Source organism: Oncorhynchus keta, chromosome 32, assembly GCF_023373465.1.
Source record: "Oncorhynchus keta strain PuntledgeMale-10-30-2019 chromosome 32, Oket_V2, whole genome shotgun sequence".
In the NCBI taxonomy this organism is placed as follows: Eukaryota; Metazoa; Chordata; class Actinopteri; order Salmoniformes; family Salmonidae; genus Oncorhynchus; species Oncorhynchus keta.
Window position 1 is genome coordinate 24,072,694 of NC_068452.1, and position 17,150 is coordinate 24,089,843.

A 17,150-nucleotide genomic window follows, 5' to 3' on the forward strand; every position below is an offset into this window, starting at 1 on the left:
GGGTTTAGGGTTTAGGTTAGAATTAGTGTTAGGGCTAGAATAAGGGTTAGGAGCTAGAGTTCGTTTTAGTTTTAGGGTTATGGTTAGGAGCTATGATTAGGTTTAGTGTTAAGGTAATGTTTTCGGGTTAAGGTTAGGGTACAGGTCAGGGTTAGGTTTAGGGTTAGGGACATTAGGATTTTAAATGGGACTGAATTGTGTGTCCCCACAAGGTTAGTTGTACAAGACTCTCTCTCTCTCTCTGTGTGTGTGTGTGTGTGTGTGTGTGTGTGTGTGTGTGTGTGTGTGTGTGTGTGTGTGTGTGTGTGTGTGTGTGTGTGTGTGTGTGTGTGTGTGTGTGTGTGTGTGTGTGTGTGTGTGCGTGTGTGTGTGTGTGTGTGTGTGTGCGTGTGTGTGTGTGTTCTGGCTTACCAGGTGGGGATGAGGAAGGGAAGGATGGGGAGGAGGTATCCCTTGGGGGTCAGGTGGGGACCCCTGGAATTCCACCCACACCTGGCCAGCCTGGTAACCCCAACCAGAGGCCTGTCCGGACCAGCCGCAAGAGACAAGGAAGCCTACCTGGAAGCCCTGGCCAACAAGCCCCAGGACTTCCAGGTAGAGTACATAGCTAGGACATGAAGTGCATGTCAAACGTTTAAAGTATCCTCCCCTCCTCATCTCTCTTTCCTTCATTTGCACTGATCTGAAACCACAGGACAGATGAAAGCAGTATGGTGGATGATGGCTTTCAGATCAGTGGGAGGGAAGACTAGCAAAGGAATATTGAGATGCAGCCCTGGATGGTAGTATGGGGCCCTGTTTAAATACTTATGAAATGTGTCCTTCATCCTATTTTATCTTACTTGAGGTAATCACTAATCTGTATAGGCATGAGAGGTGACAGCAATATGATAATTATGCATGCATCAATCCAATCACTAACAGATCAGTGATTGCCTCAAGGAAGGAAGGAAAAAAGGAAGGAGATATGCATTTTGTAGTAGAACAGCACCACTTTGACCTCTCCTATTATTGACAAATTAAATAAATAAAAGGCGTAATTAAGGAATTTTGTGTTTGTTGAAGTCACTCAGTGTTAGTTAAACTCTTATACTCTTGTCTTCAATGACCAGATTCGCGTTCGAGTTATCGAGGGCCGACAGTTGCCGGGAAACAACGTTAAACCGGTTGTCAAAGTGAATGTGTGCGGACAGACCCACCGAACCAGGATCAGACGAGGAAACAACCCCTTCTTTGATGAGGTAATCTCTTCATAACTCCCTGCTCTTAAACTCAAAAATCAAAACCACTAGGGCAAAGTTACACTTCTCTGATTGCGTGAAAAGTCATCTTTGTTTCAGAATTTAATATTTTTATTGACTGTCTTTTTCACCTCTTTAAACGCTTGTCTTTCTAGGGAGTTTTTCCTAGCCGCCGTGCTTCTACACCTGCATTGCTTGCTGTTTGGGGTTTTAGGCTGGGTTTCTGTACAGCACTTTGTGACATCAGCTGATGTAAGAAGGGCTTTATAAATACATTTGATTGATTGATTGATTGTCTATTTGACTCCTGCTCCTCTTTTATCTTGTCCTGCTGATCCCTCTCTCAATGCACTCCTCCTTCTCCTGCTTCAGTGAGTTTCATTTGGATCTTCTTCTCTCTCTGCAACAGTGATATGTTTGAGTAAATCTAAAGCAGAATCCTCCATTAGATACATTATCTATCCCCCTTGACCTCTGACATGCATTTTCTCAACCTTTTCTAGTCAATTACTATACAATTGCTACAGTATGTCTGTATGAATTTCCTTCAAAATCAAGAGTATAGAAAGCTATGGAAAATGGTCATGGTTATGCCTAACTCTTTAATATGTACATAAATAAACCATGAAAATACTGTATATATCAACATATTTATAAACCCTCTCCACAGATATTCTTCTTTAATGTCAACATCCTGCCTTCGGAGCTTTTAGATGACTATATCAGTATTCGGGTAAGTACAACACTCCTCTCAGACTGGGTATAGTCTCTATACAGTGTGTTCACGAGTTGGGCTTCTCTCCATCTGACGAACATGTCGGAAGGGGTAGTAGTTGGAGTATGGTATGGGGTTTTTGGCGTGGATGGTGGACAGGGAGGCCAGACCCCGATTGGGGACAACGAGGTCGCTACTGTTGATCTGACCAAGTTGCACTTCGGGGAATAAGCTTTATCACCTACTCAACCTGGTTGAAGTACTTGCTGTAGACATGCTCTAGAGTGGAGCACATTGAGTGTCAGATGGTGCATTTAGCACAGAGGAGGCAAAATGAGCCAAAGGGAATGGAAGGGGTGAGAAGGTAATGTAAGGAAGGCCCAGCCCCTGGTCGTGTACCAAGGTTGTGCTGAACCCCCTTTCTGGTAGGGCCAACCCTCAGTTGTTGACTAGGTTTGACTGGACTTCCCAGTGCAGGAAAAGGCCCTGGTCATGGACCAAGGTGTGATCTGGACCACCCAGCATAGGAAAAGATAGAAGTGGAGAGAGAGATGGTAGTTGTTCTCCTATGGCAGTTCTTCCAGGAGCCAGTGAATATCCTCCAAGTCTTTAGCCAGGTAGTTCTTTGGAGCTAGGTCTGTAGCTTTAGCATCATCTTGCTCTGAGGCTACCTTCGTGACTGTGGGCTTATTTTTCAGGTCTTGGTGCATCTTTCAATGGATTACCATGTTGGTCGAATGAGTGTTTTGAAACTTGCATGAAGGGTTAAAGTTGGTTGCCCCCCCAAAAAATGCTGCCTTTGATGGGAATAACACTCTGGGGAGTGAGAAGGCTAGCAAACCCAGGAGTCGTTGAGTGGCGGCCACCATGACTGGTCAAGAGTGCATGCAACAAGCTAGTCCCGACTAGTAGGGGTCAGGTGGGGTAGGGATTTGGACACAGAGCAGTTGTAGGAAGTCACGGGGGAAGCAAACCTGAGCAGGTCAAGAGGGAGCCACGTCAACCTGAGCAGGTCAACAGGGAGCCACTTCAACCTGAGCAGGTCAACAGGGAGACACGGAGCTGTTAGAGTATGGGCTCATTGTAATGGCTGGAATGAAATAAATGGAATGTAGTCAAACATGTGGTTGATGTGTTTGATACTATTGCATTCATTCCATTCCAGTCTTTAGAATGAGCCCATTCTCCTATAGCTCCTCCCTCCTCCTTCCTCTGGCACACACACACAAGCACGCACACATTCACACACACATACACACACATTCACACACGCACACACGTTATCTGCTCCAAGATCTTCCACTTGACCTACAGCATATGGTGTGTATCTGACCATTGGGAGGTTATCCAGAGTATGGTTTAAATAGAATGATATACACTGACCCTCTTTTGCCACCAGAACAGCCTAAATTCGTTGGGGCATGGACTCCATGTTGACTCCAAAGCTTCCCACAGTTGTATTAAGTTGGCTGGATGTCCTTTGGGTGGTGGACTATTCTTGATACACATGGGAAACTGTTGAGCGTGAAAAACCCAGCAGTGTTACAGTTCTTGATACAAACCGGTGCGCCTGGCACCCACTATCATACCCCGTTCAAAGGCACTTTTGTCTTTCCCATTCACTCTCAATCCATGTCTCAATTGTCTCAAGGCTTAACAATCCTTCTTGAACCTGTCTCCTCCCCTTCATCTACACTGATTGAAGTGGATTTAACAAGTGACATCAATAAGGGATCATAACTTTAACCTGGATTCACCCGGTAAGACGACGTTAGACTATGTCACTTCTGTGTTGTCTCCGTATTGCTGTACTCTTTGTTGCTACTTGGCTACCTGCCAAACCTTTGAACTATTTAATCCAACTCTGTATTTAACCAATTTACCAATGTCTTAGTTTTGTCCTCACAAAACTTTTTACTTGACATTTTTCACCCCGGATGCTTTATTTGGACATAGAGCTGCAGGACCTCCTCCGGCCAAAAAAAGACAGGAGAACCATTGCCTTATGGTGAGCATAGCCAAGTTTCAAGCTCGGCTTCAGACGCAGTCGTTTGGCAAGGGCAATTTAAGTGTAGGAAATCACTGATCATAACCTTGATGTGATTGGCCTGACTGAAACATGGCTCAATCCTGATGAACTTATTGTATTAGATGACGCCACTCCTCCTGGTTAAACTAGTGACCATATCCCCTGCACATCCGGCAAAGGCGAAGGTGTTGCTAACATTTACAACAGCAAATTTCAATTTACAAAACAAATTACTGCACTTTCTTCTTTTGAGCCTCCAGTCATGAAATCTATGCAGCCCACTCAATCACGTTGTACTACTGTTTACAGGCCCCCTGTGGCGTTACAGCGTTCCTCACTGAGTTCCCTGAATTCCTATCGGTCCTTCTAGTCATGGCAGAAAATATTCAAAGTTTTCCTGACTTCAATATTCGCATGGAAAGTCCAAAAGGCTTTTGGAGCCATCATCGACTCAGTGGATTTTGTCCAACATGTCCAGACCTAAGCATTGCACGAGTCATACCCTGGATCTAGTTTTTTCCCGTGGAATGAATATTGTGGATCTAAATGTTTTTTCCTCATAATCCTGGACTATTGGACCATAATCTTATTATCCTTGCTACTGAAAAGGTAGCAACTCACTGCCTTCCTAAAGACAAATAATGTGCATGTATAAGAAACGCTCCAGGCTGGTTTTATACCCCATCATAGTACTGAGACTGCACTCGTGAAGGTGGTAAATGACCTTTTAATTGTGTCAGACCAAGGCTCTGCATCCGTCCTCATGCTCATAGACCTTAGTGTCGCTTTTGACACCATTGATCACCACATTCTTTTGGAGCGATTGAAACCCTAATTGATTTACACAGACAAGTTCTTGCCTGGTTTAGATCTTATCTGTCGGAAATATATCAGTTTGTCTCTGTGGATGTTTTGTCCTCTGACAAATCAATTGTGCGTTTTGGTGTTCCTCGAGGTTCCGTTTCAGGACCACTATTGTTTTCACTATATATTCTACCTCTTGGTGATGTTATTCGGAAACACAATGTCAACTTTCACTGCTATGCGGATGACACATATTTCGATGAAACATGGTGAAGCCCCAAAATTGCCTCCCCTGGATGCCTGTGTTTCAGACATAAGGAAGTGGATGGCGGCAAATGTTTTAATTTTAAACTCAGACTAAACAGAGACGCTAGTTCTAGGTCCAAAGAAACAAAGAGATCTGCTGTTTGATCTGACAAGTAATATTGATGGTTGTACAGTCATCTCATTTACATTTACATTTAAGTCATTTAGCAGACGCTCTTATCCAGAGCGACTTACAAATTGGTGCATACACCTTATGACAACCAGTGGAACAGCCACTTGCATCTAAATCTTGTTGGGGGAGAAGGGGGTGAGAAGGATTACTTACCCTTTACTTACCCTATCCTAGGTATTCCTTGAAGAGGTGGGGTTTCAGGTGTCTCCGGAAGGTGGTGATTGACTCCGCTGTCCTGGTGTCGTGAGGGAGTTTGTTCCACCATTGGGGGGCCGGAGCAGCGAACAGTTTTGACTGGGCTGAGCGGGAACTGTACTTCCTCAGTGGTAGGGAGGCGAGCAGGCCAGAGGTGGATGAACGCAGTGCCCTTGTTTGGGTGTAGGGCCTGATCAGAGCCTGGAGGTACTGAGGTGCCGTTCCCCTCACAGCTCCGTAGGCGAGCACCATGGTCTTGTAGCGGATGCGAGCTTCAACTGGAAGCCAGTGGAGAGAGCGGAGGAGCGGGGTGACGTGAGAGAACTTGGGAAGGTTGAACACCAGACGGGCTGCGGCGTTCTGGATGAGTTGTAGGGGTTTAATGGCACAGGCAGGGAGCCCAGCCAACAGCGAGTTGCAGTAATCAAGACGGGAGATGACAAGTGCCTGGATTAGGACCTGCGCCGCTTCCTGTGTGAGGCAGGGTCGTACTCTGCGGATGTTGTAGAGCATGAACCTACAGGAACGGGACACCGCCTTGATGTTAGTTGAGAACGTCAGGGTGTTGTCCAGGATCACGCCAAGGTTCTTAGCGCTCTGGGAGGAGGACACAATGGAGTTGTCAACCGTGATGGCGAGATCATGGAACGGGCAGTCCTTCCCCGGGAGGAAGAGGAGCTCCGTCTTGCTGAGGTTCAGCTTGAGGTGGTGATCCGTCATCCACACTGATATGTCTGCCAGACATGCAGAGATGCGATTCGCCACCTGGTCATCAGAAGGGGGAAAGGAGAAGATTAATTGTGTGTCGTCTGCATAGCAATGATAGGAGAGACCATGTGAGGTTATGACAGAGCCAAGTGACTTGGTGTATAGCGAGAATAAGAGAGGGCCTAGAACAGAGCCCTGGGGGACACCAGTGGTGAGAGCGCGTGGTGAGGAGACAGATTCTCGCCACGCCACCTGGTAGGAGCGACCTGTCAGGTAGGACGCAATCCAAGCGTGGGCCGCGCCGGAGATGCCCAACTCGGAGAGGGTGGAGAGGAGGATCTGATGGTTCACAGTATCGAAGGCAGCCGATAGGTCTAGAAGGATGAGAGCAGAGGAACTGTGAAGGACCTTAGCGTTACTCAGGATCCTGAACTCTTTTTTGATGAACATATCAAGAATATTTCAAGGGCAGCTTTTTTTCATCTTCGTAACATTGCAAAAATCAGAAACATTTTGTCCAAAGATTATGCAGAAAAGCTCATCCGTGCTTTTGTCACTTCTAGATTAATCTACTGCAGTGCTCTACTCTCCGGCTACCTGGATAAAGCACTAAATAATGTTCGGTTTGTGCTAAATTCGACTGCTAGAATCTTGACTAGATCCCCAAAATGTGATCATATTACTCCAGTGTTAGCCTCTCTACACTGGCTTCCTATAAAGGCTAGGGCTGATTTCAAGGTTTTACTGCTAACCTACAAAGCATTACATGGGCTTGCTCCTACCTATCTCTCCTATTTGGTCCTGCCTGTACATACCTACATGTACGCTACGGTCACAAGACGCGGACCTACTTATTGTCCCTATAATTTTTTTAACAAACAGCTGGAGGCAGGGCTTTCTCCTATAGACCTCAATTTCTATGGAAAGGTTTGCCTATCCATGTGAGAGACGCAGACTTGGTCTCGATTTTTAAGTCCTTACGGGTGCATCATGTCGCGCCAGGCTTATTTTGCAAAACTTGACTTGAGTGGGTTGAGTCACTGAAGTGATCTTCCTCTTGCTGGTCTTGCGCCCCCTTGGGCTCATGTGGTGGAGAAGATTTTTGTGGGCTATACTTAGCCTTGTCTCAAGGTAGTACGTTGGTGGTGTGTTGATATCCCTCCAGTGGTGTGTGGGCTGTGCTTTGTGGGGGTTATATCCTGCCTGGTTGGCCCTGTCTGGGGGTATTGTTGGACAGTTTTGATGTCATGGAAAGAGCAGGTTTTCTTAATGTTTTGAACACTCACTGTAAAATCAATCATTTCATAACTCTTTGATCGTGGTAAACTATGAAGCAGTTTAGGACTAAGGGATGGATTTGTTTCAACATCACTAATCCCCCCCCCCCTCCTCTCTCTCTGCAGGTCTATGATTCCTACTCCCTCAGGGCAGACAGTCTAATGGGGGAGTTCAAGGTGACACAGACATTTAAATATCCTTACATCCTAATTTACAAAAAAAGTGCATTTCATTTAGTTATTTACAGAGCAATATATCAATTACATCCAATCTATTATGTTTGCTTTTCATAACAATGACAGAAACCATTATATACACATAAATCACAGGAATCCTTTGTTCAAATATGGTATGACTACAATGCACACTACCACAATGTTTTTATACAGTATTGAATATATTACTGTAATCATCCTTCCAGGCAGTAACCTCAATATCCATATTTGTTTGATATTTAATTGAGTTGTCAACAAACATGCATTTTTATTTAAATAAAAGTAAAATGGTTGAAATCTGGTTCAAATCAGTTGTGTGGTGTATCTGTAACCAGACTTTACTTTCATTTTAACAGTTGGATGTTGGGTACATATATGACGAACCTGGTAAGTTCCTCTTTACAGAAGAGTGACACAGGAAACAAAGTATTATATTGATCTTCAGTTATCTTCAAAGACATCCTTTGTGTGTGTCTGTGTCTGGAATGTGTATATTCTTATGGTCAACAGCCCACGCCATAATGAGGAAGTGGCTTCTTCTGAGTGACCCTGGTGACTCTAGCTCGGGGACCAAAGGTTACCTGAAGGTCAGCCTGGTCATCGTGGGGACAGGAGACGAGCCACCGGTACGACTGCTGTGTCACTATGCTATGTCACCTCACACCTCACCTGTCTTTTCTACATTCGAGCATTTCGCTACACTCGCATTAACATCTGCTAACCATGTGTATGTGACAAATAAAATTTGATTTGATTTGATTCTCTACCATTGTACTTAATGTAATATTGATTATATCGTTTTTAATCTCAGCAAAAAAGAAATGTCCTCTCACTGTCAACTGTGTTTATTTTCAGCAAACTTAACGTGTACATATTTGTATGGACATAACAAGATTCAACAACTGAGACATAAACTGAACAAGTTCCACAGATATGTGACTAACAGAAATTGAATAATGTGTCTCTGAACAAAGGGGGTCAAAATCAAAAGTAACAGTCAGCATCTGGTGTGGCCACCAGCTGCATTAAGTACTGCAGTGCATCTCCTCCTCATGGACTGCACCAGATTTGCCAGTTCTTGCTGTGAGATGTTACCCCACTCTTCCACTAAGACACCTGCAAGTTCCCGGACATTTCTGGGGGGAATGGCCCTAGCTCTCACCCTCCATTCCAAACCACCCTCCATTCCAAAGACCCTGGGCATCTTTCTTTTTGTGTTTTTTAGAGTCAGTAGAAAGGCCTCTTTAGTGTCCTAAGTTTTCATAACTGTGATTTTAATTGCCTACCGTCTGTAAACTGTTAGTGTCTTAACGACTGTTCCACAGGTGCATGTTGTTAATTGTTTATGGTTCATTGAACAATCATGGGGAACAGTGTTTAAACCCCTTACAATGAATATCTGTGAAGTTATTTGGATTTTTATCTTTATCTTTGAAAGACAGGGTCCTGAAAAAGGGTTGAGTTTAGTAGCATGTGCATACAATATCAATATGTTATACAACTACATAGAACACACCATATTTCATAAAGGCTCTCCTCTCCTCTCCTCTCCTCTCCTCTCCTCTCCTCTCCTGGGTGTTCAGACTGAGAAGAGAGAGCAGAACGAGGAGCAAGATGACATAGAGAGTAATCTGTTGGTGCCTGCTGGGGTAACACTCAGATTGGTCACTCTCAACCTGAAGGTGTACCGTGCAGAGGACATGCCTCAGAGTACGTGTATATTCCTTCTTTCTCCATCAGCAGCATAGTATCATTTAGTCCAGTCCAAAAACAACCTCTTGCCCCTTTCCTTATCCCAAAGCCTCTTGTTTCTTCCACCTACCACTTCCCCCTTACCCCCTACCCCATTGGGTATGCATTTTTCTAGGTAAAGGAAACGTGTAAGCAATATGGAAAAAGTTAGTATGAACAGCCAACACCATATTGATTGTACGTATCTGCAAACACCAAGTGATTAAGGGTTATTTTTGAACCTGGAAATTCATTTCAAGTAATCCAACATTGTTATCAGTGGGCCTATTCTTTCAAAACGTTGATTTAATGTCTGTTATTTTTCATGTTGGTGTATGTTAATATCCATTCATTCCACCTCACAGTGGATGATGCATTTGTACAGACTGTGAAACAAGTATTTGGAGTGGAAGGCGATACGAAAAACTTAGTTGATCCATTTCTGGAGGTCAGCTTCGCTAGTAAAGCTAACACTCAGAACTCCTAGAATGCAAGTCATTAGGTAAATATTTTCATATCTTTGGTTTGATGTTGCTTATTGATGACATTGTTTTGGTTTCATCTGTGCACCAAAATCATAGAGAAAAATGCCAATCCTGAGTGGAACCAGCTGATCAACCTTCAGGTCAAGGTGTGAACTAGCTCTCTCGTATTACATGTAGTACACCACAACACAAATGGATGATATGAATGGAAGCCAGACAAACACAACACTCATTTCCCTCTTTAGTTCCCATCCATGTGTGAAAGCATCAAGTTGACTGTATTTGACTGGTAAGACTTTTTCAAACAAGTGTTATAACGGTTTACTGTTTATTACACTATCCACATTCATGTATACCGTCACTTTTAAATGCTGCTACTTTGAGTTTAAAGACATGGATATCGTAGGAGCATTTATTAACAATGTATTGAACCTTTCACACAGAGGGATCGTCTGACCAGGAATGATGTGATAGGAACCACATTTCTAAATCTGACCAAAATAGCCTCATCTGGTGGTGAGATTGAAGGTATGGTATCGCTCTTTCTCACTCTCACACTCTTTGTGTGTGTGTGTGTGTGTGTGTGTGTGTGTGTGTGTGTGTGTGTGTGTGTGTGTGTGTGTGTGTGTGTGTGTGTGTGTGTGTGTGTGTGTGTGTGTGTGTGAGTGTGTGTTCCCTGTCTCATCCACATTGCATCTGTCCCTTCAAACAGATACACCTGCAGAAAATTGCACCAATCTGTCATCTGAAGGTAAAGAACCATCATCTTTTTGTATGAGGCCTCCCTATAGGGTGGCAGGTAGCCTAGCGGTTAGAGTCTTGGGCCGGAAACCGAATGGTCCCTTGTTGAATACCGAGCCGACCATGTGCCATTGAGCAAGGCACGTAATCCTAATTTGCTCCAGGGGTGCCTTACTACTATGGCTGACCCTATAAAACAACACATTTCACTGCATCTCTCTGGTGTGTGACAATCAAATGTTTATTTGTATTGCTTTTGTCAAACAGGGGCAGCATTTGCAAATACTAAAGTTTGACTACAGATGTAGCGTAGGCACCAGACCACGTTGTATTACCATGTTTAAAAAAACACACAAAAACGGGGGGAAATAATAGAAAACAGCTACCCTCTCCAGACCATCAGATTGTTAAATAGTCACCCCTAGCCGGCCTCTGCCCAGTAGCCTGCCCTGTACATAGTCACTGTTTCTAGTCCGGCTACCACCCTGTACTCTAGCCTGCACCTTAGAGACTGCTGGCCTACTGTATGTACTTAGTCACTGTTTCTAGCCCGGCTACCACCCTGTACTCTAGCCTGCACCTTAGAGACTGCTGGCCTACTGTATGTACTTAGTCACTGTTTCTAGCCCGGCTACCACCCTGTACTCTAGCCTGCACCTTAGAGACTGCTGGCCTACTGTATGTACTTAGTCACTGTTTCTAGCCCGGCTACCACCCTGTACTCTAGCCTGCACCTTAGAGACTGCTGGCCTACTGTATGTACTTAGTCACTGTTTCTAGCCCGGCTACCACCCTGTACTCTAGCCTGCACCTTAGAGACTGCTGGCCTACTGTATGTACTTAGTCACTGTTTCTAGCCCGGCTACCACCCTGTACTCTAGCCTGCACCTTAGAGACTGCTGGCCTACTGTATGTACTTAGTCACTGTTTCTAGCCCGGCTACCACCCTGTACTCTAGCATGCACCTTAGAGACTGCTGGCCTACTGTATGTACTTAGTCACTGTTTCTAGCCCGGCTACCACCCTGTACTCTAGCCTGCACCTTAGAGACTGCTGGCGTACTGTATGTACATAGTCATTGAACACTGTCTTACCCACTTCATATGTATATACTGTATTCTAGTCAAGGCTCATCCTGTATAACTACTGCTGTACACACGTTGTCTATTCATATACTGTCCATACCGTCTATACCAGGGGTGTCAAACATACGGCCCGCGGGCCGGAACCGGCCCCCAAGGAGGTTCGATCAGGCCCGCAGGATAATTTGAAAGTGGAAAAAATGCATAAAAGACATGGAATTAATATTTTTTTTTTTTTAAGACAAGCCGCATCACTGAGACAGACTGAAAACAGCAGACGGTATCAATGCGCCATCTGCTGCTTGTTACGACGTTGTTAAGATTGTTAATGTCTCTACCTCTCCACTACACCCTCATTAGCCAAAATGTCGTTATCCAAACGGAGAAAAGTAGATAAGGAGTGTAGAATTTTCAAAGAAAAATGGACCACGTCCTATTTATTTACAGAGATGCACGGAAAACCTTTGTGCTTGGTGTGTTTGCAACAAGTTTCGGTATTGAAGGAATATAATATTCGACGCCACTACGAGACTCATCACAGCGAAAAATATGACGGCTTGCAAGGACAACTGAGAAGAGATAAGATTAACGAATTGCTGGCGGGTCTGAGGAAACAGCAGTCAACTTTCATCCAGAGCCGAGAAGTCAGTGAAGCAGCGGTAAAAGCCAGCTACCTAATTGCTAGCGAAATAGCATTAGCATCGAAGCCGTATTCCGACGGTGACTTTGTTAAACGATGCATGATGAAGGCGGCTGAACTTGTATGTCCCGAGAAGCGACAAGCTTTTGCCAATATTAGCATGACGAGGAATACTATAGCAGAGAGGATTTCGGAACTATCGGCAGATTTAGACAGTCAATTGAAACAGAGAGTCAAGTCATTTATTGCATTTTCCGTGGCAATTGACGAGAGCACTGACATCACAGACGTGGCCCAACTGGCCATATTTATTCGAGGAGTTGATGAGACATTGACTGTTACTGAAGAGTTTCTTGAGTTGGTGCCAATGATGGACACCACAACAGCCGAGGACATTTTCGGCTCTGTCCTTGCTGCATTGGACAGAGTTGGAGTGGACTGGTCCCGCGCTGTCAGCCTGGCTACAGACGGCGCGCCATCCATGGTCGGAAAGAAAGCAGGTGTCGCGACAAAGTTCAAAGACAAAGTACAAGCCCTTAATGGAGGAGATCGTTTCTGGACATTTCACTGTATTTTTGCACGAGGAGGCATTGTGTTGCAAGTCGCTGAAAATGGACCACGTCATGGAGGTGGTTGTTCGCACTGTAAATTTCATCCGGTCCAGAGGTCTGAACCATCGTCAGTTTGACAAACTTCTCAGCGACAGCAACATTACCCACAGCCTGCCATACCACACTGAAGTGAGATGGTTAAGCCGAGGCGCTGTGCTGAGGCATTTCTTTGATCTAGAGAGGAAATCGGACAGTTCATGGAGAAAAAGGAAAACCGGTGTTGGAATTACAATCTCAGGAATGGCTACGGGACCTTGCATTCTTGGTTGATATTACTGAACACTTGAACAATCTGAACAAAATGTTGCAAGGCCGCAAAAAAGTTGTCACACAGTTTTCTGACAACATACATGCATTTAAGTTGAAGCTGACTTTGTGGGAGATGCAACTGGCAAATGGCAACCATGCTCATTTCCCCTGTCTGAGAGATGTGTGTGTGACCAGACCTGATGCGGACATGAAACGGTACAAAGACAAAATTTCAGGACTACTGCGGGAGTTTGAGAAACGTTTTCAGGTATTTGGTGAACTTGAGACAGAATTTTCAGTTTTTCGCTCACCTTTCACAGTTAAAGCTTCTGATCTGCCGGTCGAAATTCAGCTAGAGATAATTGATTTGCAGTGTGATGCAGATTTGAAGGGCAAATTTGCCTCTGTAGGTCTGGACAGATTTTATCAGTATCTACTACCAGGGTACCCCAAATTAACAGCCCTGGCTGCTAAAATTTTGTGCATGTTTGGGACAACCTACCTTTGTGAACAAATTTTCTCAGTGATGAATATCAATAAAACAAAAATGCGTTCAAGGCTCACAAACAAGCACTTAAATGACATTCTGAAAGTGACAGCTAGTCAGGACATGACACCTGGTGTTGATGCACTTGTACAGGCCAAAAGATGCCAAGTTTCAGGTACAAATACAAGTCCAGACTAGACTAACACCTTTAAAATGCTGCCTTAGATACTGTTTGCATTGAAAGAATACAGCTCTGTGAAGATGAATCCTTACTGTGGTGATTTAAAAAATGTGCACTTTAATGTTAGTCAGCAGCTTCAAAACAAAAGTTGTGTGATGGAATTCTACTGTTCATACAACTCCATACATTTTCAGTATGTATTGTATGTGTATGTATGTTTCATGTATGAAGTTTACAGATTTACAGGACAGGCGAACACTTTCTTCATTACACATTTAAAATCACTCTCCTTAGTTTGTAAGGTGTACGCAGGGATTACATTTAGATTTTATATGCGTATGTGTAAGTGGTTTAAAAATTCCTTTCTTTAAAAGTCTCATTTAATCTTAAAGTGCATTACTATATTTTTCAGTACCAATTAAAGTTTTGTGCCTTTGTACAATCAGTGGGATCAGTTGCAATGCATATTTGTGAATGATAAAAGTAAATTGCACATTTGTCTAAGGAAATATGAGGTGTTTCATGAAATGTTTTGTAAAAGGATAGTTCATTAAATTTCAATATTTTCCTAATGTTCTTGTGCTTCTTTACACCAAAACAAAGGAAAGACATGATATTTTGGTTATTTATAGCAGAGTATGGTATAATTTTAATGGTCCGGCCCACTTGACATCTCCCTAGGCCGTATGTGGCCCACGATGCGAAATGAGTTTGACACCCCTGGTCTATACACACCATTATATACACACATACAGTATATACAGTATATTTCTATTCCAGACTCATTCTGATATTTCTACATTTCTTTCTTTAAATTGTTTTGTATTTGTCTGTATTGTTTTGTATTGTTAGATATTACTTCACTGTTGGAGCTTGAAACATAAGCATTTCACTACTTCTTCGATAACCTCTGCAAAATATGTACACACGACCAATAACATTTGATTTGTTTTGTTGAGTCTCGCTGTTTGAGTCTCGCCACCAGGCCAATTACACTGTACTTGGCAATGGACTGGAGTAAATATTACATGAATTCAAACCATTTCACAAAGAGAACCTGCCTTTTATTTCAGTGAGCAGTGGGGAGGCAGAGGTGGGTTTCCTCCCAGCGTTTGGGCCTTGCTACCTAAACCTGTACGGCAGTCTCAGGAGTTCACTGGCCTCCCAGACCCGTACGAGGAACTCAACTTTGGCAAGGTAAGACCATCCCAGCTCTGGCAGGATGTTTTGTTATTTCTTATTGTAAATATTTGCATATCTAACATGCACATCTCTCTCACAGGAACATGTAATTATTAAGATTCAGAATTGAAATTGTTGTAGAAAATTAGCTCTTGTAGTCAAGAACATTTTTAAGCATTCACCCAGGGTTTATTCAATAGTGACCTGTGCAGGGGAGACATTTTTTGGACGTAGCCAGCATTGCTCTCTCTTAGACAAAAATACATTTTAGCTTATATAGGCAAGGAACATCTGGTTTAGATCAGTATTCTCTTTTCTGCTGAGTTTCTTGGCAAACTTATCTATTCTATAAAACATAAAAACATACAGGTATCCCCCCTCTTCAATGTATAACACGTTTCATACTCCCCTTCCTCAAATCCAGACTGTCCGGTTCTAGTTCAACTTGGATAATAGCTTTAAAGCACACAGTACAGTTGTCTAACACAATTGTCATTAAGCTGAATTTTCCTTCACAATTATTTTTTTCTCAAGTCATTTCCTGTGTTGATAAGAACATATTGTGTAGCAACGCAATTACAGTATCACTGTCTGTCTGTCTGTCTGTCTGTCTGTCTGTCTGTCTGTCTGTCTGTCTGTCTGTCTGTCTGTCTGTCTGTCTGTCTGTCTGTCAACCAACCAGGGTGAAGGGGTGGCCTACGGGGGCAGAGTCCTCATCGAGCTCTCCACTCAACTGGATGGCAAAGCTGACAGGAAGCTGGACAACATCTCCAGTGATGACATCCTGATGGCCCAGGTACACAGAGAGGGTGGGACCCTGTCATAGCTGGGATATTGTTGCTTCATGTATTAATAAAGGTCTGAAACAGGGATGGTGTCAATTCCAATTGAAGGCAGTCAAATCAAGAAGTAATTTGAAATTCCAGTTCAATCATTTCAAAAAGGGCATATATTTTCCATGACTTCTCAATAAACTGTAAGGTAGAAGCTATTTACTTCAAAAGTAATTCAAATTACTTCCGGAATTGACTTCCTTCAATTCGAATTGACCCCAACCCTGGTACGAAACTTGCAAAACGTAGAGAAGAACTGATGAGAAATGGATACAGAGAAAGCTAGAAGGGAAAAGTTTACACCTCCATCCAGATTTCTTGTGTGTAGACCAGTGTTTCCAAATCCAATTTTGTTTTAGTCCCACAATAACACACCTTTAATGAATGTACAATGGAATAAAGCACCCCTGACCTCTTGTTTGTGCTTTCAGAAGTACCAGCGGAGAAGGAAGTTCTCGCTATGTGCTGTGTTCCACAGCTCCTGCATGCTCCAGGAGCCCGGTGAGCCAATCCAGTTCGAGGTCAGCATTGGCAACTACGGCAATAAGCTGGACTCCACCTGCATGCCACTGGCATCCACAACCCAATACAGCTGTGCTGTGTTTGACGGTGAGAAAACCTAGACTACACACCAGTGTTCTTCAGTCCTGATGGGTACCCTCCTGGTGTGCTAGCTATTGTTCCAGCCCAGTGCCAACACATTAGACCTTGATTAGACCTTCCCCTTACACTTGTGTCTATAAATAAGGTAGTAGTTTTGGAATTGTTAGCTAGATTACTTGTTGGTTATTACTGCATTGTCTGAACTAGAAGCACAAGCATTTCGCTACACTCGCATTAACATCTGCTAACCATGTGTATGTGACAAATAAAATTGGATTTGATTTGATTTGATTTTGACCTGATATCTGAATGTTTACAAAATAAAGCTTTTTTAGCACCCATGCTTCGAGAGCATGTGTTTGTTTATCTATCAATTCTAAAGGCACAAGGCAGACAAACTATACACAGTCATGCATACGAAAAGAGGAAAACATACAGTGCCTTCGGAAGGTATTGAAACCCTTAGACTTTTTCCACATTTTGTTACGTTACAGCCTTATTCTAAAATGGAATAAATAAAGCAAATTCCTCAGAAATCTAGAAACAGTACCCCATAATGACAATGCGAAAACAGGTTTTAGAAAATGTTTGCTAATTTATTAAAAAAAAAAATGGAAATATCACATTTACATAAGTATTCAGACCCTTTACTCAGTACTTTGTTGGAGCACCTTTGTCAGCGACTACAGCCGTGTGTCTTC

At 43.3% G+C, this 17,150-nt stretch overlaps 1 pseudogene; it reads left to right on the forward strand.

Moving 5' to 3' along the window:
• Positions 1–17,150, forward strand: part of LOC118384158 (myoferlin-like) — a 48,076-nt pseudogene that overhangs the window by 9,385 nt on the left and 21,541 nt on the right.